Genomic DNA, 23,430 nt, shown 5'->3' with positions numbered 1-23,430 from the left:
ATGCAGGTGGATGAGCCTATGGTGTTCTTGATAATGGAGTATCCATCAGTCACACTGCAGTTTGTGAGACTTGAGGACTGTGTTGACTTGAGGACTGTGTTTCTGATACACATGTGAGTAACTCTGGCGCACCACAAGGAACAGGCTTGTCTTTTCTCTTCACTCTGTACACCTCCAACTACAAATATAACACCAGGTTATGTCACTTGCACAAATTGTCATATGATTCTGCACTCATAGGGTGTATTGATAAGGAGGAAGAGACAGACTATAGGAGTCAGACAGAGATCTTTGTTTCTTGGTGCAAAGAGAATTGTCTGCATGTTATCATCAGCAAAACCAAGGAACTGGTTACTGACTTTCACAACACCAAAGAGCCTCTATGTCCGGTCACTATTCAAGGAGTAAATGAAGAGGTGGTCAACTCCTACAAGTATTTGGGGGTCCACATTAATGACAGGTAGGACTAATCATGGAACACAGGGGAATTATATAAGAATGGGCAGAGCAGGCTCTTCTTTCTTAGGAGACTGCGTTACTTTAATATGGGAAGTGACATCTTCAACATGTCTGTGATGGTCAGTGTGATTTTCTATGCTGTGGTGCGATGGGCTAGTAACATCACTTCAGGAGAGGTCCACTGAATCAACAAGCTAATTGAAAGGGCAAGTTGAGTTACAGGACACATTCTGGACCCAAAAGAGGTCATAGCGAAGGAAAAAATGAAAACAAAACTGAGTGACATTATGAACAAAGCTACACAACCTCTCTCTGACACACTAACACTGAGGAGTTTCAGCCCACGAATAATTAAGCAGAAGTGTGTCAAGAAACGCTATCCTTTATACCAACAGCAATACGTCTGCATAATGCCTCACTGGGACTGTGACAACCAAGTCAGAACTATTCTTTCTTTTTAAATTTCTTGCTTTATTGTCATTGTGGTGTGTGTTCAGACCAAAGTGTGTGTGAACATTAATTTATTTACTTACTTATCTGCCTGTTAATTTATTTAAAGAGCTTCTGTAAAAAGCCCAATTTCCCCCCAGGGACAAATAAAGTTCTATCTATCTATCTATCTATCTATCTATCTATCTATCTATCTATCTATCTATCTATCTATCTATCTATCTATCTATCTATCTATCTATCTATCTATCTATCTATCTATCTATCTATCCATCCATCCATCCATCCATCCATCCATCCATCCATCCATCCATCCATCCATCCATCCATCCATCCACCCACCCAACTACCCACCCACCCAACTACCTACCTACCTACCTACCTACCTACTAAGTTTGGCCAGACAGCATATGGTAGGAATAGCCCTGATGGTTCAAAACTTCATCCTTTTCACAATTACTGGAGCCACCTTTAGAAATGGTTTTATGCCTTTACCCTGATTAAGGCCTCACCACATGTTGAACACTGAGGTCTACAAAGAGTTCCACGGACTTCATGGCTTGTTTTTTCTCCTGGCACGCAGTGTAAATTTTGGGACCTTATATAATTAGATGTGTGTCTTTCTAAGTTATGTCCAATCAAATCAATTTGCCATAGGTGGACTCCAATCAAGTTGTAGACACATCTCAAGGATAATTTAAACAAACAGGATACATCTGGTGACAAATTGGAGGACAGACGCAAAAGGGTTTGAATACTTAAATGAATGAGAGATTTCAGATTTTGATTTGTAATAAAACTGCAAATCTTTCTGAAAACATGCTTTTACTTTGTCATTATGGGTTATTGAGCATAGACTGATGATCAAAAATTGCAAAGTTATCCATTTAAAATTAAATAAACAACACAATAGAAGAGGTCTACTTTCTGAATCCACTGTATTTCTATGATATCCAGTACCACTGGGTGCTGCCATATTATATACTATAACCGGTGCATGATTACGTGTGAGCACGGCAACAATAAACAACATGGCCATGACCATGTAAAAATAGCTACAAAATGGCAGCAATCAGAGCAAAGACCCAGACATAATCACCCCAAGGCAAAAATACATAAATAAATAAACACATTGAAATAAACATACAAAAAAATAAAAATGCAATGAACAGAATCAGAGACCCAAAAACATGAATATATAGCAAACACTACAGGAGACAGTTTGAGGTCCTATTTTGAATCCAGCTGTAATATAAGCAATCGTAACAAGTGGCTTTTTCAGTTATTATTGTGTAGATGTCTACAGAACAGAGTCTGCAATTCACATCTAAACATCAACATTCAATAATACCAATAACAACAATTAGTAATTACTTTTCAAGATGGATCCATGTCCCTCAGACTGAAAAGTCACTGCAGAGGGGGACAAAGTAAAAAAGTTAAAGTTCACAGCTGGTCTCCTTTTAAAATGCCTGAATATTGCAATATTTTGCTTCTTTCCTGCTTAAAATGATATGGATAAGCTGCTTTACAATTTGTCTGTAATTTCAAGGCACGAATCAATATTCAGTAAAATTTTTAGCTTGAAAAATTGATGTATTTAGTATATTTAAAGGCTTTTTCACTCATCTATGGACCTGGGTACCGTTCAGGCCCATTGTAAACTGCAAGAACAGACAAGGCATGTTTAACATTTATAAAAAACCACTTTACTTTAGAACACAATTGTATGTGGCAAATTAATGTATAGCATGATTGTGAAGAAATACATCTGACTTGAAAAATATGGAAGTTATCCTTCAATGTCAAGATAAGCCTGTTCACACAGGTCCATGGCTCAGCCCTCTTACCTTGCAGAATCTATTCGCTTCTACACTCCAGAGAGTACACTGCGATTGTGTTATGGTTTAGCCAGGGTTTCAACTTATTTCCACTTGAAAAATACCAAACTTATTTTTTAATACACTACTTGGATACTTCATGTTGTGTTGGTTAGTTCAGTATTCAGACTGAGCACACAAGCAGGAAAACCAGAAGTGAAAGTTTAAACTGAAAATTAATATCTGGATGGATGTTAATGGGTTAAAAAATTGCGTTATCATAAAAACGTGAAGACCAAATAGACTGAGTGGAGAAACCTGATCTCAACTAACCTGGAAGAATGTATGCCATAAAAGGTGCATTATAGTTAATATAATTAAAGACAATGAAAACTTAATGCAGAATGTCACTGTTGTGCCAGTTTAGAGAAGAGACTAGATCTTAAAAGCCACTGTGACATTCAATTGTGTTTTTGGCTTAAACATTTCAATTGAGCCACACTTTACAGACCTTTATTTTAGTTAGTAGATTCCAGAACACACAGCCACTTCCACCAAGCCAATTGATAGTCCTGACGTGTATGTCTTTGGGATGAGAGCAGAGTATGTGACAAAAATCAGTTTAAAACAAATTAAAACAATACATTAAGTGATGAGCCATCAGATGAGCCCTAGTGCCACAAGGAAGCAACATTAGCCAATAAGCCAACACTGAGTTACTTGTTTTTTAAATAAAATTATATTTGTTTAATTTCTCTGGAAAGGAAAATAAATTATTGATGTGTTTTTACTTCATTGGTTTGATGCCTAGAAGTTCAAATAAATGTGGGTCATTGAGAGAAGCCGCTAATTGAGTGTTATTTACTCATGAGTGCTCATTATAAATAAACTGATTAAGAATGCTTATATTGGCACATAAATTACAATCGTTCACAAGAGAAATATGTAGCACCTCTCCACTGAACAATTGTTGGGAATGTCTCTGCTCATTTGAGTAGGGGCTGGGGATAGCAAAAAGTGATTGTATTTTTAAATAATTGATGAAATACATCTGCACAATGTGATCAAAGAAAATATTAAATCTAAAGTCTCTAATTACTGTCAAGGGGTGCCCAGCTGCCAAAAATTTGCCATGGCTACAATCCCACCAGGTATGAATACGGCATGGCACAACAGTCTCATAGAAAGCCCCAAGAAAGAAACAGACACACACTGGCAGCAGGAGAGGTCCTACATAAGCAACTACAGTGTGGTATGTCATGTTTGTGTGCTGTATGTGAGAGATGCAATCCAAGTGAAAGTGTGCAATATTCCAGTAGAGTGCTTAAAGGTGGGTGACCCAACATTCTCCCTGAACATAGCATGCAGACTATATGACCAGAGAGGAAATGCCAGAAGTGACAATTCCTCCTGTGACCTAGAAGGCATTGGGCCTCTAAAAGAACTTTACGGGGCTAAATTGTCCCTCTATTACAGCACGTACTGTAACTTAGGAGCTGTTTTGATGGCCTGGCCATTTGCTGGTAATTGAAGGCTTGAGGTATAGGGTGTGAGGAACAACAAGGTCCCTAACCCAGCCAGGACGCCGTCAGAATGGAGGATAGCGTGCACAGGGCATTGTCCCCAGGGATCACTAAAGAACTGGAATTCTTTAGTTCAGCCTTGTTGGTTGATCCGATTCTATTTGTATCCTGCAGTTCAAAGAAATGTTGTTAGCGTTGATTGAGGAAATAAAATTGGTGCGAGTGTGCTGTTTCTTAAAATGTATTAATCTAGTGTGCTCTTGTATAAAATGTCTTCCAGATGCGCACAATAATTATCAATATATTTGTACAGTCCAATCACTTGGGGTTTAACCAAATACAGTCACACAGGGTGGGTCATGGGGACAGAAGCAGTCCAGCACCTCAGTCTTGGAGTAGCATAAAGACGGGCTGCCGCCGAGTACTTGGAAAACGGCTCAGTGGCTAATAATGATTATTCTAACCATGAGATGGCAGCATAACCAACATAATACAAAGAAAGAAAAAAATTATATATAATAAGATATATAGTCATTGCAGCGCAGCAGGCTCTAGTGCTTCACGTTGTGATATCACCTAAACAATGGCTGTTAGTGTTTCGCTGTGACTGCTCGTTTGTTTGATCCATTGATCGTCACTGAAATGGAACTATCTGTGTGTGCGAGTTTATACACACATAATATGTAATAAAAGAAAATGTGCTGATCACTGAAAACGCCTTAACCAAATTTTTCATTTCGGCTACAAAACATAATATATCTGCATGTGTTATCTGTAACTATACATCGTTCACAAGTCAATAAGTATATAGTACATGTCAAACCTTACTATTATAGGATATACAATATTCGAAATAATAAGTATTTTGTTTAAATTACATTTAATGCGTAGCTTTTAAAAATATTGTCCAGAAAACATTCCTGTGTATTCTTCCATTGGGTGAAAGACACATTTAAAAACACATTCCCCACCTATATGCCGTGACCCGGATTCGAACCGGGGTTGCTGCGGCCACAACGCAGAGTACTAACCACTATACGATCACGGCGAGCTGTTAATGGAATGATAACATGAATGAAATACCCACCTTATCAAGGAACTTTAGTAATTTACATAAAGTGCAGTCTTTAATCAAGCTTTCTCTCGCGAGTCCCACATCTAAATAAAACATACTATTTTACAGACTTCTTGTCGACTACAACTAATACCTCATGTCACAATGCCAAAGTAAGGTATAAGCAAACATCTCCGCCATTAGTCCGCTTACAACTTAACTGAGTTTTGCGCCCTCATTAGCATACAACCAATCATAAACGGACGTGAGCGGAAAAGCCAGTTCCACCACGCCCCTTTCCGCCTTGTGACGCCAGTGAGCGCAAGCCACCTGCTACAAGAGTTAAAGATAACTCTCCTAAAAGTTGTACGCAAAAATTAAACTAAACAGGACCGTCCTGAACACTTTTGTTGGAAAAAGGTTTACACAGTAAATTACCATTTTACAAACATCTAAATTGTTTACAGATTAAACCGAAGCGAGGAATGGTTACGTAAGTTGTTATTTAATTTTTCTTGTGATATGACGAGTGACAAGAACTTGCAGTCAGTGGTACGATCCAGAGAAATTAATTTTACCAAATAAATCAAAAAGAACTTTCTGTTTATATTAACAATTGGTTCCAGTAGATTGTTGTTTGTGATTCCCATATGGTCTAGCGGTTAGGATTCCTGGTTTTCACCCAGGCGGCCCGGGTTCGACTCCCGGTATGGGAATTGTATGTTTTAGAACATGTGATTTGGCATTCACTCTACCTTCAGCACTTGCATTTCGACGGGTGATTTCTCATCTGTCTTAAATTATAACTTGTAAATATATTACCTACAATTCCACTCGATTCGTTGCCAAATATGTAACATTCAATCTGTGATATTCTGGTGAAGAACTGCTTTGCAACTTTAATGTTTGGTTTTGTTAATGACAAATACCGTATGTAGTTTAGAAACTATCCATTTTCCACTTTTTAGCCCAAAACAGGGTGAAAGGCAGAAATCAACCCTGAAGAAGATGGCATTAAGAAAATGTATTATTATAGGGATGGGAAATGTTATTATAATTATTTTCATTTATAAAGAAAACACTCAAAAGGTGAACTTTTGATATGTTTTTTTCAGGAAAACAACCCCAGATCGTTATCCTTTTTTCACCCCACTTTACAGTTGGCACTATGCAGTCTGAAATGTGTTGTTCTTGTGGCATCTACGAACCTAGATTCGTCCATTACACTGCCAGATGTTGTAGTGAAGTATCATTCATCACTCCAGAGAACACATTATCACTGCTTCAGAGTTCAATGGTGACATGCTTTACACCTTTCTAGACAATAGTTAGATAGATAGATAGATAGATAGATAGATAGATAGATAGATAGATAGATAGATAGATAGATAGATAGATAGATAGATAGATAGATAGATACTTTATTAATCCCAAGGGGAAATTCACTAATTCACTGGTTGGCATTATGCATAGTGATCTTAGGTTTGTGTACAGGTGCCCAACCATGAAAAATCGTTATCCTGATGAGGCAGTTTAGAACAGTATGAATTTAATGTATTGACTTGTGGCAAAGATAGCACCCCATGACAGTGATATGTTTACAATCACTGCAGTACTACCCACTCTAGTGCCAACGTTTGTTAATGGCAATTACAAAGATATGTGCTTAACTTTATGCACCTGTTAAGAATGAGTGCGCTGGGAAAACCTGAACTCTGTAATCTGGTGTGTCCGCATACTTTTTGCCATATAGCTGTAATACTAGGGTAGTACCAATAGTAGTACCAATGTTGTTTCTTGTCCTAGAGTGTGTATATAAACATAGGGAACTTCAGTCTCTGTATTACATCTTGCCTGAAGAAGGGGCCTGAGTTGCCTCAAAAGCTTGCATATTGTAATCTTTTTAGTTAGCCAATAAAAGGTGTCATTTTGCTTGGCTTTTCTGTACTGCCATATAGCTTAGATTTATCAATCAAATTTAAATTAAAAGGAGTAACAAATAAATGCCATGACCCGGATTCGAACCGGGGTTGCTGCGGCCACAACGCAGAGTACTGACCACTATACGATCACGGCACACTACCAGACACCCTCTGCTTTAGTCCAGCTTTAAATGATTAATTATTAAGAATATAACCCAGTCCAGTAAAAAATGTTATTTCTTCGTCACATTTTAAATTCGACAATAAATTAGACCAAATAAAATCTAAACAACCCAGCGGGTGATGTCAAAAAGGTCGATCGTGCTCATGCCATTACACATGTAGACGAAACGAGACTTGATTTTTAACTTGTATAAATTATTCTTTGAATGACGTTTCAAGACACAGAAAAGTGTTACGCGGTAAACACAATGAATTGAAAGAAGCTGTAAGACAACGTCGATTACCATTATGTGAGGAAAACAAAAAGTGAGGAGTGAAACATGAATAACGGTGCGCTGTAATCAGGCATGCTTTCATTGTACATACAGTACAATGCCATTTAATAAAATCCACATACAGTACTCCTGAGCAGGGTCATGGGTTATATGTAATAATAATAAAATATTGTTCACTGATCAATCTGGAAGGGTTTTACAACAGTCCCATATGGTCTAGCGGTTAGGATTCCTGGTTTTCACCCAGGCGGCCCGGGTTCGACTCCCGGTATGGGAACGACTGTTTTAGATACCAACTGATTGTAAGCAGTAATTAACCATTCGTACCGAAATAGCCTAAAGAAGCGTTTCGTGGTACTAACTAAGTTAGTTGACTGACAAGACACTTATTGAACCCTGACATCAGCTCAGGGGCTATCTTAGAGATACAAAACGAACAGCAATTAGAGTTGGATCATTGTTCAATAATCACATAATTTTGTAGCATTTCCTGAGTACAAGTACTACTTCTTACTATATCCAAATATAAAAGGTATTCACTGTGATATTAATTATATTTAACATTACCTGTAATACAGTCATATGAAAAAAGTTTGGGAACCCTCTTAATTCTTGGGATTTTTGTTCATCATTGGCTGAGCTTTCAAAGTAGCAACTTCCTTTTAATATATGACATGCCTTATGGAAACAGTAGTATTTCAGCAGTGACATTAAGTTTATTGGATTAACAGACAATATGCAATATGCATCATAACAAAATTAGACAGGTGCATAAATTTGGGCACCCCAACAGAGATATTACATCAATACTTAGTTGAGCCTCCTTTTGCAAATATAACAGCCTCTAGACGCCTCCTATAGCCTTTGATGAGTGTCTGGATTCTGGATGGAGGTATTTTTGACCATTCATCCATACAAAATCTCTCCAGTTCAGTTAAATTTGATGGCTGCCGAGCATGAACAGCCTGCTTCAAATCATCCCATAGATTCTTGATGATATTCAAGTCATGGGACTGTGACGGCCATTCCAGAACATTGTACTTCTCCCTCTGCATGAATGCCTTCGTAGATTTCGAACTGTGTTTTGGGTCATTGTCTTGTTGGAATATCCCCTGTGTAACTTCAACTTTGTGACTGATGCTTGAACATTATCCTCAAGAATTTGTTGATATTGGGTTGAATTCATCCGACCCTCGACTTTAACAAGGGCCCCAATCCCTGAACTAGACACACAGCCCCACAACATGATGGAACCTACACCAAATTTGACAGTAGGTAGCAGGGATTTTTCTTGGAATGTGGTGTTCTTCTTCCGCCATGCAAAGTGTTTTTTGTTATGATCAAATAACTCCATTTTTGTCTCATCAGTCCAAAGCACTTTGTTCCAAAATGAATCTGGCTTGTCTAAATGAGTGTTTGCATACAACTAGCGACTCTGTTTGTGGCGTGAGTGCAGAAAGGGCTTCTTTCTCATCACCCTGACATACAGATGTTCTCTGTGCAAATTGCACTTAATTAAAGAACAATGTACAGATAGATAGATAGATAGATAGATAGATAGATAGATAGATAGATAGATAGATAGATAGATAGATAGATAGATAGATAGATAGATAGATAGATAGATAGATACTTTATTAATCCCAATGGGAAATTCACATTCTTCAGCAGCAGCATACTGATACAATAAATAATATTAAATTAAAGAATGATAATAATACAGGTGAAAAAAACAGACAATAACTATGTATAATGTTAAATATTAACGTTTACCCCCCCTGGTGGAATTAAAGAGTCGCATAGTTTGGGGGAGGAACGATCTCCTCAATCTGTCTGTGGAGCAGGACAGTGACAGCAGTCTGTCACTGAAGCTGCTCTTCTGTCTGGAGATGACATTATTTAGTGGATGCAGTGGATTCTCCATAATTGACAGGAGCCTGCTGAGCGCATACACCATCTGCAGCAAGATGTTCTTGCAGGTCTTTGGAGGTGATCCGTGGGTTGTCTGTAACCATTCTCACAATCCTGTGCATAAGCCGCTCCTGTATTTTTCTTGGCCTGCCAGACCTGGGTTTAACAGCAACTGTGCCTGTGGCCTTCCATTTCCTGATTACATTCCTTACGGTTGAAAATGACACTTTACTCCTCTGAGATAGCTTTTTGTAGCCTTCCCCTAAACCATGATACTGAACAATCTTTGTTTTCAGATATTTTGAGAGTTGCTTTGAGGATCCCATGCTGTCACTCTTCAGAGGAGAGTCAAAGGGAAGCACAACTTGCAATTGACCACCTTAAATACCTTTTCTCATGATTGGACACACCTGTCTATGAAGTTCAAGGCTTAACGAGCTAATCCAACCAATTTGGTGTTGCAAGTAATCAGTATTGAGCAGTTACATGCATTCAAATCAGCAAAATTACAAGGGTACCCAAATTTTTTCACAGCCAGTTTTTCACATTTGATTTAATTTCATACAACTAAATACTGCTTCACTAAAAATCTTTGTTCGGAAAACACCCCAGTACTCGGATGTTTTCTAGGAAATGAAAGACATACCACTGTTATCTTTTTTGTTGAAAGTAAATTATTATGTAGGCTGAGAGGGGTCCCCAAACTTTTTCATATGACTGTATGTTAAAAATCATATTTGAGGGCTCAAGCTTTTTCTCTTATACTGTATATATTTCTTTATATAAGGGGCCATACCCTGCTGGCATCAGGGTACTTTACTTAGCAAAACACAATATTAAATAAGCAGTACGTTGAAGTAATGACTTAATAGGCTATTGCGTAATAAAAGCTATCATAACTACACATTTTTTAATTCTATGTGCATAATTGCATCATTTTCTTTTGGAGATTTATTGGACAAGAAACAAGTTGCCTTGTATAGTAAGATTAATTCAAGACAGGAATGGACCTACTACTGAGAAAAATGAAGGGCACAGTGGCTAGCATATTACAGCAGGTACAAAAACATATTCTCAGTGACATTCAATATGGTACTGTCAAAGGATGCCCTGTCATCAAATGTCTGTCCTGCTGTTGCTGCCAAGGTCAACTGTAAGTGCTGTTATTGTGAAATGTAAATGTCTAGAAACAAGATCAGTTCAGTCTCTAAGTGGTATGCCTTACAGGCTCACAGGATGGGACTGCTACCATGCCACTTGTAAAAATATTTTTTCCTTAGATGTGATACTCACTACCAAGTTCCAAGCTATCTCTGGACGCAACATCAGCACAAGAATTGTTCCATGGAGTCTTCATGAATTGAGTTTCCATGGTAAGCCTAAGATCACCATGTGAAATGCCAGGCATTGCCTGGAGTGGTGCAAAGCACACCACCTGTGAACTCTACAGCAGTGGAAAGTGTGCTGTCTGGAGTGATAAATTACGACTCACCATCTGGTGGATGAATCTGAGTTTGGCAGATGTCATGAAAACTGGCCTACACAGAGCCCTGACCTCAACCCCATCAAACACCTTTGGGAGGAATTGGAATGCTGACTGTGAGATAGGCCTTAGTGCCCGACATCAGTACCTGACCTCTCTAATGCTCTAGTGGCTAAATGGAAATGACTCCTCATGGCAACGTTCCAGATGCTAGTGGAAAGCGTTTCTGGAAGAGTACGGTTTATTAGGGTAGCAAAGAGGGACCAACTCCAAATCACTGCTCATGGTTTTGGAACGAGATGTTCAACAAACAAACAGGGGGTGTTATTTGGGGGGTTCTGATACTTTTGACCATTTTACAGCTAGTGTGTAGCTCAGGAACAGGATGGTGTTCTACCTGGAATTATTACATCTGAACTGGACATCAAAACAAATAGCCAAGTTAATGTAAAATTGATAACAAAATTTGGTGTTATCCTGTTAATGGTTCCATATTGCCCTGGGGGATTGTAATATTCCTACATTTAATCATGCAGATGTTGTGTTATTTGTCCATTGATTTCTTCTTTTTTTCCTGTTTTTTGTTTCTTATTATCATTTACAACTTTAACTTTCATCTATGTATGTATTATTTGGTATCCTGTGTTAATGTTATCTTTGCTTTTTCTCCTATTGTATCCCTTTGACATTTGAGCATGGAAAAGGCGCTATATACATCAAATGTAGTATTATAGCTTTGCATATTGTATTGTTTATTTTCAACAATAGACCTTATTGAATACTATCAGAGTTCTGTTAGCATGGTTCTTTTAAAAAAAGCTATAACGATGATGAGCTAAATCCACGTAAATGCCGTGACCCGGATTCGAACCGGGGTTGCTGCGGCCACAACGCAGAGTACTGACCACTATACGATCACGGCACACTACCGGACAATCCGTTACGCCCTTGAAACGCCGTAGACTGGAAAACTAACACACAAATAACAGTATTTTTTAATATAGGAAGTTATTTTCGTGTCATCAGTCAAAAAATACATTTAAAATATTAGTTCTATCAGCAATTTGCTTTGACTGATGTGTCTTTTTAAATATTATAGTAAGGTTTTGACACGAAACGATTGCATAGTGCGATTGTATTTTATCATTATAATTAGTCGTTCAATGCTAATTCTTCTGTCAACATTTAAATCCAATAGTAAAGCTGACCAAATATTGATTAAACAGCTAAGAGGGGAAGTTAAAAGGCGTTTATTAGGGTGTTGTGCTTATGCTGAACGGCAAGCACATGAAGGACGACTCGATTTTCGTGAAAAGTATGACCCGCTATGCTTAAAATGTATTACCCATACAGTAAAGTCCAAGTGGAAGAAGCTCAAAGGAAACGGTGATTTCAGTCTATTAATGAAAACAGTCTTATGTAAAAATAAGAAAAAAATAAGAAACGGGCTCGATGTAATGAAACATCAGGGGCATATTTTGAATTTGAGATTTATTTCCTTTTCCTTTAAATTTACCAATCTGAATGTCCCATATGGTCTAGCGGTTAGGATTCCTGGTTTTCACCCAGGCGGCCCGGGTTCGACTCCCGGTATGGGAACGACCGTTTTATAAACCGCGCCAATTGTCTGCACTGCTGCTTGAAAACAAAAAAACACTATGAATGAACGTATTGAGCAACTGGAACTAAGTGATATGATCATTACACACGACCTCTTACAGGATGGAGATTTTAATAAGGAATTGACACACTTGTGACTTTATTAAGAAGCATTTCCTCAGTACTGCTTAAGTTTCCAAATACATCGTGCTCATGCTCTTTATGTCTTAATTTAACTGTAACACCAATTATATTTAACATAAATCTGCGCGACCTTTCAAGAAAAAACACATTTCAGTTCTCCTTTGCACTCGTACACCGCTTGTGCTTGCGTGATACCCTGCAGTGCACAGTGCACACCCCCTCGCCGCCTCGCGTTTTGCCTTCTTTTCGCTCTTACAATTAAACCTGCCGTTTCTACCTTTATTACATTATTCCAAAAACGTGCTAACCACTGCGTCACCCTATTTACAACGTCAAAGTACTATTTTCAAACAATCGGAAGAGTAAATATCATAAGAAGAAAAATATATTGAAAATTAATCTTTATATAGATTGTATTTTATTTAAAACCATGCTCAGCTGGTATCATTGCAGGATGCTTTGCTAAGTGAAATGATAATATATTAAATGTAGCAATACATTAAAGACTCCATAAACTATTGTATATAAAAAGATCTCACAACCATCCACATTTTATATTTCATAAACATAGGAAAGTGCTTTTCTTTTGGATTTTTGTACTGGATAAGAAGCAAGTTGTTTTGTAAAACAACAGGAATGGCCCTAATACTGAGGAAAACAGTCTGTTTTAAAAGTTTGAGAACACTTGGCACTGAGTACATAAAATGTGTTTCTCTTTCCCCTTGCTGACTGTGAGCAATAGCACGGTATTTTCTATTAATCAAAGTCTCTTTCCTGATTTTCACATTATACCACTAATGCATTCATAATAAATGGCCAAAAATGTTGGCACTGCATGTTTTCACTTAGAAATTGGTATATAACGTACATACAGAATATGGTAGCAACATGTTGTAGTGGCATGCATCTAAAACATCTTGTGGTGAACAACAAACAGTTTGAAAGAGTGGTTAAGCTTCAAATATCTGGTATCCATTACCACAGAACATCATAGCCAGGAGATACGGGCACACATAAGTGTTGGAAACAGAAGCCTGGGGCACCTTGTCTTGTCAAGAAGAAGCAAAAAAAGCCATGTATAAAATCACCATTCGTCCAGTTGTCATCTATGCCATTGAAGCCTGGGTCCTCATGAAAAAAGATTAGAACGTTATGAAAATTTTAACAAATACAGGTCCTTCAGCCCAGCATCCACTTAGTTCCTCCAAAATAACATCAAGTCTAGCTTTGAAGATCCTCTAAAGTCCTAGTATCCACCACACTAACTTGATAACTTATTCAAAGTGTCTATGGTTCTCTGTGTGAAGAAAAACTTCCTCAAGTATCAGTCTCGATCCACTGTATAATTTAAACACTTTAATCGTGTCTCCTTTTAACCTCCTGTTGCCTAAACTGAAAAGGCTCAGCTATTTCCATCTTTCCTCACAACGTATCCACTGTAGCCCTGGTCTCAGCCTTGTAGCTCATCTCTGGACTTTTTCTAATGCTGCTATCAGTGGTAGCTGGCAAAAAAAAAAAAAAATTGGGTGGGGTCACAGTTATTGGGGGGACAAACTGAAGCAGCAGCACTTCATAGCTCTGGAGAAAAGAAAGGAAAAAATCATACACTGTAATGTTGCCTACACATAGAGTGCTTTGAGGAGTGAGTAACGTGCTATATAAATGTAAAGAATTGTTATTATTATTAGTAGTAGAGGTAGTAGTAGTAGTGTAGCCAGACATGTGTTGATGGGTTGGCATATGTGAAACTAGGAAGGTGAATAAAATTTCACATAGATAAGGCGTTTTATAGAACTTGACCATCAGCAGCCAAACGAGGGGAATCCTCTAATAAAACCACGGTCAGTAATGCACATAACGCTGGAAGATGGTCACGCACAAATTCAAAGACTCAGCCATCTGGGTATGATCTTACGATAATGCTAAAAAACAACAAAAAATGTAAGTGGCATGCCAGCACCCAAACTATAGATATAAATAATAGCCTACGGTGAACAAATGTTTTTCTCTCTCTCTTGAGCTCTCACTCAGTTGAACCTTCTTAACCTGCATGACCTTAACAAACAATAGGCCTATTACTAATGCACGCTAAGAGAATAAAACACACAACGTATAAAAAGAAATGCTTGCAAGAATAACAAACCACCTGAATCACAATATCCCAAGTCTATTGTCAGGTTATATGCAAATAATTGTACTTGTTAGTATTTATTAATATTTAGATTCTATTTTATGAAATAAATAACATTACTTAGCACAGCTTTGAATTGCTTCTGTGATTACTCGTCATGGATATTTTGAATGCTTATAGCTGCAGGAGCTGTACAACGCCTAGTAAAAGAAGGCCCTTTGTTATTGAGGCAAATGTTGTTACATTACAGGTTTAGGCACCACAGCGTTCTCAACTTTTGTAATGCATGGTTTGGAGAAGTGATCACTTACATAAAATAACCCTAAAAGTAGCATTAAATACTTGGGAATTTTAAAATCACAGGAACTGATCCCCTTACAGTACAAATAATACACACACCAAGACCTGATATTTCTATATTCATTGTCAGCTTACCTTTTGTCATAACAACAGCTGGGAAAAAGTCTGTGTGGAAGCTTGTCCTTGATCGCTTGTCTCCTGCTGAATTCTTAAGACAGGTAGGTCTGGTCCAAGGTCCTTTATCTTCTTTTTTTCTTCCAGTGAATGATTTATGAAGTGGTGTTTCCTTAAAGAAATAACTGAATTTGCTTTGTTTTCTGAAGTTCTGCTTGAAGTTGCCATCAAAGTCGCACTTGTTCATCTGTCATTGCCTAAAGTTGTGAACTGCGAACCACTGAAGTCAACATGACATGATGCTTTGACGATTGTCCAATCACATTAGGTTAAAAAAACCTAAAACAACACTAATTCGCTGCCAATAAATATGGGCATGTCTGGAGCACAGAGAGCTGCATCCCCAGAAAAATCTGAAAGCAACCAATTAAAGAGCAGCCTCGGGTCACCTGCTTGCCAAAGATCAACGACTCACATAGACTATCATCTGGCCTGTGTCCTTCATTCAGAAAATATAGGTATTCACACAGCATTTTATTTTCACACAGAAATTAAACAGAAAACATTCTGAACCAGTTTTTAATGAATGTTGACATGCACTGACATCAGGCATGCTGTGCATATAAACAAATGTATTTCATAATTATTTAACATTACCTAATTAATTTAAGCAGAGATTGTAAACTACATGGGGATATACTGTATATAGGGGGTTGCGGTACTCCAGTGCCCCACATTAAAAACTGCGACTGCCTGCTATGTCTTTTTTCCGGCCTGGAGACCAAAACTTAGGGCTGCCAACTGTCCTAATTTTCCCGGATGTGTCCTCATTTTGAACGTGCCATGAAAATGTCCGGAATTTTGGCTCTTAAAATCTGAAAATCTCCATATCCTTATCACTGGTAAAAATTAAAAGCCATGCACCAATCAGCATTTGCGAAAGGAGTGCGCATACTTTTTTCCCAGAATCTTCATTTCCATTTCGGTAGTAAACAATGCAGATATTGATGAGAATAATCAATATCTGTCCAACTTGGTTTTTTCACTTCTTCTTCTGAATTCAGCTTTATCTTCTTGCAGAGTAGACAGTTCATTATATATGTTGTTCCTTTCCTTAATTATTTGCAATCCTAATTCACAGTAACTAAATGAACTTATTCAAAATCGAAATTACAATTTCACGTTTTCTATGTTTGATCTTATTTTTGATTCTTCTTTCAGCAGCTTGGTTAAACATGAAATTTCATACATCCAGGTACAGGCCATCATATTTAAGTGCGAGTGAGCACTGCTTTGTAATATTTGAATGGAAAACATTGTTATCTGTGGTGGGCTGGAGCCCTGTCTGGGGTTTGTTCCTGACTTGCGCTCTGTGTTGGCTGGGATTGGCTCCAGCAGACCCCCGTGACCCTGTGTTAGGATATAGCGGGATGAACAATGACTGACTGACTGACATTGTTATTATCACCCGTTGTTCCAAAATGAATTTATAATTGTAAATGAATGAGTCAACTATTAAAGTTTCAGTTAATTAAAAAAACAATCACACATGTATTCATTCATATAAATGCAGTATCTTTTTAGTCATCAGTTGATCAAGTAATAAGTCACTTCTTCAAGTAATTTAATAATATTTTCATAATGCTTTCATTTACATAAATTCAGTAATACCCATTATGCCGAAAAGAAAGTGCAAGTTCACAGACTTCTTGAACAACAAATCTCCTTGTTTTCGAAAGGGCAGAACAGATTCGATTAAGGGGCTAATGCTCACAAGAGTCAGTTTCAGTAGCATGCTATGTAAAGATTTCTATTCATATTTATCCAAGAACCCAGATTTACTGAGGAAAATAGTTTCAGTGGACAAATATAAAAGAATGTAGATAAATGCAAATAAACTAAATTGAAAAGAGTAAAATTATTTTTATTTTACTAGAAGTGAATTTACTATGTGTATTATTTTTTACAGGATTACAACAGTTAAGCTATGCAAATAAGAATGGAAGGAATGACGTCTGTTAATTTGAGAGGCTTGACATATTCAAAATATTTAATGGGTTATTAGTTTGCCAATGACTGTGATTGTGGCCATCTTATCATAATTATAGTAATAAACTGCTACTAAAGTTTTATATCATTTTAAAAAACCATAAGACAGTATAAAGGCATATTATGGCATCAAGAGACCTCATTTTTCGCCCCAAATGTCCACATTTCCAGAGAAAGAGAGTTGGCAGCCCTACCAAAAACTGCACACAGTACACCAGTACTCCAGGCTGGCCTGTTGGGAATGTAAAATGATGAGAAAGTTTACAGACTTATACAGGATAATGGCGTCTAGTGAATCCAAAACAATGTTAAGCTGTAAAACCTGTGGAAAGACTCTCCATTGTTATCAAAGTAAAGAGAGGAAGACTATGCTGGACCGGCCACCTGGAATAAATGCTTAATGACAGAGTAGCTCCAAACGTCCTCCATCATAACAAGAAGGTAGTAGAAGCCATGGTTGACCACATAAGTCAAGACTGGCTGATGGCATGGAGGAGAATCTACGTAGGTTCGAGGTGTGAGGATGGAGATTTTGAACCCAAGATCAGGATGGTTGGCAAAACTAAATGGAGCAGGCCAGGGCTCTTAAAGGGCTATGATGCCATTGTGTGGCACAACATACAGTATATAACTAACATAGTAGAATGGGAGAAAGAAAACTATAAGCAACAGAAAAGATTTCCTTGACCTGCATTCCATTTAAATGACCTTGGTCAGCTACTGACAACTGAAATCTCAGTCTGAATGCTTGCTGTCCCCTGTGTGTGGACTGGTATGTACTTTTATACATTCGTATGTTCATTTTTCTGTATTTATTTATACATTTTTGTGCCAGTTTTTGTTTTTATTTCTAAGAAAATGCATCCCATGAATTATTGCATCACTATGAATTCCTGCAGCAGAGTGTAGATTTCCCTCATACTTACATGTACATGTGTGGCATGATGTAATTCCATTTAGTCTTTTTACCAGCAATCAAAAATTTAAAGATGTCCTTCACACAATATTGCCCCTTTAATTTTTGAACCATGCACATCATAACCCTTTTACTTCGTTTTAAGGGTCCCTCACTGTGTGGTAAATAAATGTATATAGCCAAATTTGCACTATTTTTGCTATACTTTGATTTATTGTTTAATGACTGATGTGAACATCAGGTTTTCCTCCTCTAGTCAAATTTCAAAGACACTGCAAAATAAGAGTAGATGGTACAAATGTGATTTGGATGCTCCAACAGTTTTGACATTTTGAGTGAGATTTGAAACTTGATTTCTTTTTATTACTTTGCCCTTTTGGAGGGTAATGTGTGGGTTGTGGCTCAGCCTGGCTGCTTGCTGTGCTCCATAATGATAGCAGGATAGGAGGAAGTCTCAGCAAAGTTTCCTATGGACTCTCCTGTTACTGGACTGAGACACACTGATTTCTTTATGGGCACTAACTGCATGTGGCACTAACAAGGCGCTGTAGAAATTGGGTGGACACACTGCCACTTGGATGGCAGCAGTAGCTTCATCTTTGTTACTTGCTGTCAATTACTGGTGCTAGAGGTGTAGAAAATGGAAACCTAGTTAGCTCAGAAGGGGGATCCAGTGCAGGGGTGCCACCCTGGGAACATGAAATGCTGTAAGGGAGAACTTGTTAATGTTGCCTGGAGAAGCATGTGGGCATCAAGGACAGCCATCAACCACTGCCATGCCATTCCATCCATCATCTGAGGTGATAAAAAGAGCAAGTAGGCCGAAAGATATTCAGCACTATAGGGTGCCATTAAAACTATTGCACTAATATGGTGTTTTAATGAAGGCACATCTGGGTTTTCACAAATAGTGTAGGGATCCAGAACTCAGTAAATGCATATAACGACTCAATGCAATGTATATGTTTTTGAAGTTGTCTGTTGCTAAGGGAATACAAACTTGCTGTAACCAGAACACAGAGTGCTGATCACAGTGGGTCAAGTTGGAGTGTACCTGAGATAGTACTTTACTGGCAGCAGATCAAGACCAGACTAGGCAGGACAATAACATGAGGAGATGATCCTTAGGTGTGCTGTTGAGGTTTACAGTGAAACAAGATCAATACCAAGCTTAACTAATTTGTAGCTATCGCCTCGTTTTTGTTTTGGGTTTCTCCTCGGTTTGCTCAGTTGGCCGTCTGATCATTGATGACAGCGAGCCAGCAATTCACATCTCGTCCTTTCTCAATTAACTACATATTCCTCTTGATCTAAAGGGACGGAGCTCAGAGTGAAAGTAAATCTTTTTATAAACTTAGTGTAAAAAATAATGTCAATGGTAAAGCTACATTAGATCGAAATAAATGTTGTTGTTGTTTTAAATGTTATTCACATCCAGCATCTGAAAAGGCCATAGAAAGCATGTAGAAAGTTAAGAGGAGCTGCGAATGGCCACCTTCAGTCTCGTTAGATTATGCAGTATAAATTTCAGCCCTACCTAAACATAGCTCCGTTGAAATACATTAATGAAATTTCTAACGTCACTCGAGCTATTTTATCAATAGCGGCATTTTTCTGTTGCTGCAAATTCCGCGTTCAGAACGCAACACACTGAGGCGGTTACTCGTGGATTGTACTGCTGCACCTCTAGCGCTGAAATCTCCGAGGGAGACCCCCCCAGGCTCATTTTATTTTTATATGTGTGTGACACCCTGGGGCCTGTGAGAGTCTTGATCTGGTAGTGCTATAACTCATTTTCTCAATTTTGTTAATAATACAAAAAAGCTTATACTTGTCATTCATTATGCACCCTGCTTGCCATAATAACAGAACGGATAAGTCACCAAGGCGTAAAACGCCTATTCTAAGACAAAACAATATCCAAAAGAATATCTCAAACTTCACATATGAACACATACTATAATATAATACATACTGTTAGAGACTTCATATCAGATCTGGAAAACAATCGCAATCAGATTGAAAAAGTATGGAAGAAACTAGCTGCATCTTTTAATTCACTTTCCAAATCGGCGGCCGAGCGATTTCTTAATTTGGGACACCGGCTTTTCAGCAGCAGTAAGAGAAAGGAGTGTATACTTTACTTCTACGTTTTCGCACTGTCTCACGGGGACTGTGTCTGGCGCTTACGGGCCAATGACTTACCTTGCATTACAGGTTACTGACATGGTCACTGGCCCATGTCGGGCCCGAACTTGGGGTGAAGGGCTCGGGGAGGACACCGGCCTGAGAGTGCTACACATAACAGGGCAGTACGCTCAGTGATTGAACCCCTGCTGCTCCGCACCCTCAACGTGCTGCAAAATTAAATCCCTTTTTCCAGTGGTCCTCGAATACTCAAGCTTACTCACGCACAAAGTGAAAAAAGATCAAAAAACACTCTTAAAATTAAGCGAAATTGAATCAAAAAATATCCTACACGTCCTCTTAGTGGCAACAAGAAAGGATGTTTTTACAGTAAACGTTATAGTTAAATTAACTGCTTACAGTTTACAGCACACGCAACATTTGGCAGTGCCTAGGCCTACAATTTACAAAGCAAACAAAACTTCTGTACAACAGCTAGTCAGCGACCAAACCAGCAAGCTTTTATAAATAACTATAAGCGCGGGCCACTTCCCTGGACAACGGTAACAGCACAGAATGCTGTTGTAACACTGTATCTTTTTATTCTTTTTTCTATCCGGTTCAGCTGCAAACATTACATATTGTAGTGTACCTGCTTGAATTTAGGAGAATAACAAAAAGCAATATTTTTCCCAGACCTGGGAGAGGTCTGTATGGAAACTAGCAATGTAAAAAATATAGGAAGTAAAGGCCGCGATGTTTCGAAAACAATGTCATTGTTTGAACGAAGTCACCTCGCTCCAATCAACAAAGTCCTCACAACGGGTACTGATGTGGGCGGGGCCAAATGTCATCAAATTTCCATAGAGTCCGCTCCCACATTCGGGTAAGATAGGCGATTCCTGTCCATTAAGCGTCTGACCCTGCCCGGAAGCAAGGTGTAGTCTGGCGGACGTATTATTTCTTTATTTATCTTTTGTATTACAGATGGGTTTTTTTTTAACTCGTTGTCCAGTAGCGCACCACAATCTTATTGAATATTTTGCTTCACCTTAAAAAAGGGAGCGTGGAGATATCAATGCCGTGACCCGGATTCGAACCGGGGTTGCTGCGGCCACAACGCAGAGTACTAACCACTATACGATCACGGCACCCCATCGGAGAACTCGGTCAATTCAAGTCCTTTGTAAATTGGTTAGCTAAATACAAGTGTGACCATCGCGTAAGGTTAACTATGCATTATTGGCACGGTGGTATCAGAGGATACTTAATCTCGAAAACAATATGCAAAATCTTTTGAGAAGGACATCCAAGTTTTGCGCGTCCAGTTGCTCTAGTGCAGGGGTGTATTCTGTAGGGCGTCTCGTCCCGACTTGGGGAGATCGGAACGGTGGGAGATGGCTGGAGCGTTACGGTTGCTTTTGATTTTGTTCAGTAAACAGCCCTGTCCAGTGGTAAGCTTTTAAACGTTTGCAAATAATTCATCCGGTGAAGCATAAGTGTGCTGAGGATTGTTTTCAAAATTGACCTATGGAAAGAAACTCTAACAAAAAAATTTATGAAGAGAACAAGTGTTTTTGATGTTGTGTGTGACTACTGTTTTCGGCTGTCCCATATGGTCTAGCGGTTAGGATTCCTGGTTTTCACCCAGGCGGCCCGGGTTCGACTCCCGGTATGGGAATCACCGTTTTATAATCGCTATTAAGTAGTTGCAGATTAATGTTTCATCTAAAAATGATTCAAAAACAACATACTTACAAAATTAAATGCAGAATTCCCATCGCCCATGTGCAAATATAAGTAAAGATTCTTACAGAATAAATTCAGTAGTAGCTGTTGCTAGCGTAGATCTCGGATGTGGTGGCGATTGAGGGGCGGTGGTTTCATTCATTATCAGTCTGCGCCACATGCTTTATTTGAATCGGCTAAATATAAAGAGTCCCGAGGAGGAATATGCCTATTTGAAGATTCATCAAATACGAGGTAACCTTTACTCACGTAGACTGAAAGGCTCGGGCGATAATCTGCACGTCCCATCACCAACTCTAGATGCGCTATAGAGCACAGCAAACACAGGCATTTGGTGGATTCCCTTTTTTTACGCTAAAAGGACAGACTACTGGTTGGCAGCTTTAAGTATTCAGTAAACAAAGTGAGTGGCAGCACGCAGTGGGTTCATGAAACAACACTTCAGGTTACACCCTAACACTAGTTAATGTTTCAAGGTTAAAATGGATGCAGTTTTATTACTATATTAAGGTCCCGTTGTTGGCCCAGTATATGGAGGAATATTTGGAACAAAATTAACTAAATAGATAAATACACAAATGAACAAAAGTACTGTGAAATGTAACAATACATAAATACAGTAATAACAACGTGAAATGTTAATGTGTCACGTATTTATTTATTTTTTCATTTGTTCATTTCAGTGACACTGCAAGCAACATGACATAAACCTGGAAATGAAAACCTTTCTCATTCCCAAGTTAAGAGGATGGGTTCCAGTAAGTGATTTTTTTTGATTGGTGAATTTTTGGTAGTGTGGATGTAAACCTCAAGTGCCACATTTACAGCAGACACTTCAGAGGCAAACTCTTATTGATTATTTGGGAGTTTCATGAATTAAAGTAGCCAGTTTGCACAGTAATTATGAACAACTTTTTTTGCACTTATATCCGATGTGTCCAGCCACAACTTGGAGCATTGCACATGAGCCACAGCATTCCCACGTCAAGTCAAGCACATACTTCCACTCTGCAGACGATCCGCCAATCAAAAAGCAGAGCCCACCTTGTTAATGTTGATGATTGAAAGTGACAGTTTTCATTTCAGAGCTTATTTTATGTTGTGTGTGGTGTCACTGAAATAAATGAAGTCTAATTTAAGAAATGCATAAAGAAATAAGACTCAAAACATTTTATAACACTTAAATTGTTTATACTGAGATTTCGTGATGCTATTACTTAT

General features: G+C 38.3%; 8 non-coding genes across 8 annotated transcripts; 4 read left to right on the top strand and 4 right to left on the bottom strand.

Annotated features, from left to right (window-relative positions):
- Positions 1-5,228: 5,228 nt before the first annotated feature.
- On the bottom strand, positions 5,229-5,300 carry trnah-gug (transfer RNA histidin (anticodon GUG)). Its single transcript has one exon. It is a non-coding gene; the product is annotated as a tRNA-His (tRNA).
- Positions 5,301-5,950: 650 nt separating this feature from the next.
- trnae-uuc (transfer RNA glutamic acid (anticodon UUC)) lies at positions 5,951-6,022 on the top strand. The gene has a single exon. It is a non-coding gene; the product is annotated as a tRNA-Glu (tRNA).
- Positions 6,023-7,310: 1,288 nt separating this feature from the next.
- Positions 7,311-7,382, bottom strand: trnah-gug (transfer RNA histidin (anticodon GUG)). The gene has a single exon. It is a non-coding gene; the product is annotated as a tRNA-His (tRNA).
- A 509-nt stretch (positions 7,383-7,891) lies between these two features.
- On the top strand, positions 7,892-7,963 carry trnae-uuc (transfer RNA glutamic acid (anticodon UUC)). Its single transcript has one exon. It is a non-coding gene; the product is annotated as a tRNA-Glu (tRNA).
- A 3,967-nt stretch (positions 7,964-11,930) lies between these two features.
- Positions 11,931-12,002, bottom strand: trnah-gug (transfer RNA histidin (anticodon GUG)). Its single transcript has one exon. It is a non-coding gene; the product is annotated as a tRNA-His (tRNA).
- A 605-nt stretch (positions 12,003-12,607) lies between these two features.
- trnae-uuc (transfer RNA glutamic acid (anticodon UUC)) lies at positions 12,608-12,679 on the top strand. The gene has a single exon. It is a non-coding gene; the product is annotated as a tRNA-Glu (tRNA).
- Positions 12,680-21,539: 8,860 nt separating this feature from the next.
- On the bottom strand, positions 21,540-21,611 carry trnah-gug (transfer RNA histidin (anticodon GUG)). Its single transcript has one exon. It is a non-coding gene; the product is annotated as a tRNA-His (tRNA).
- Positions 21,612-22,069: 458 nt separating this feature from the next.
- On the top strand, positions 22,070-22,141 carry trnae-uuc (transfer RNA glutamic acid (anticodon UUC)). The gene has a single exon. It is a non-coding gene; the product is annotated as a tRNA-Glu (tRNA).
- Positions 22,142-23,430: the final 1,289 nt, after the last annotated feature.

The sequence above is a fragment of the Erpetoichthys calabaricus genome, chromosome 11 (genome assembly GCF_900747795.2).
Source record: "Erpetoichthys calabaricus chromosome 11, fErpCal1.3, whole genome shotgun sequence".
NCBI lineage: Eukaryota > Metazoa > Chordata > Cladistia > Polypteriformes > Polypteridae > Erpetoichthys > Erpetoichthys calabaricus.
This window is presented reverse-complemented; position numbering and strand designations above follow the sequence as displayed.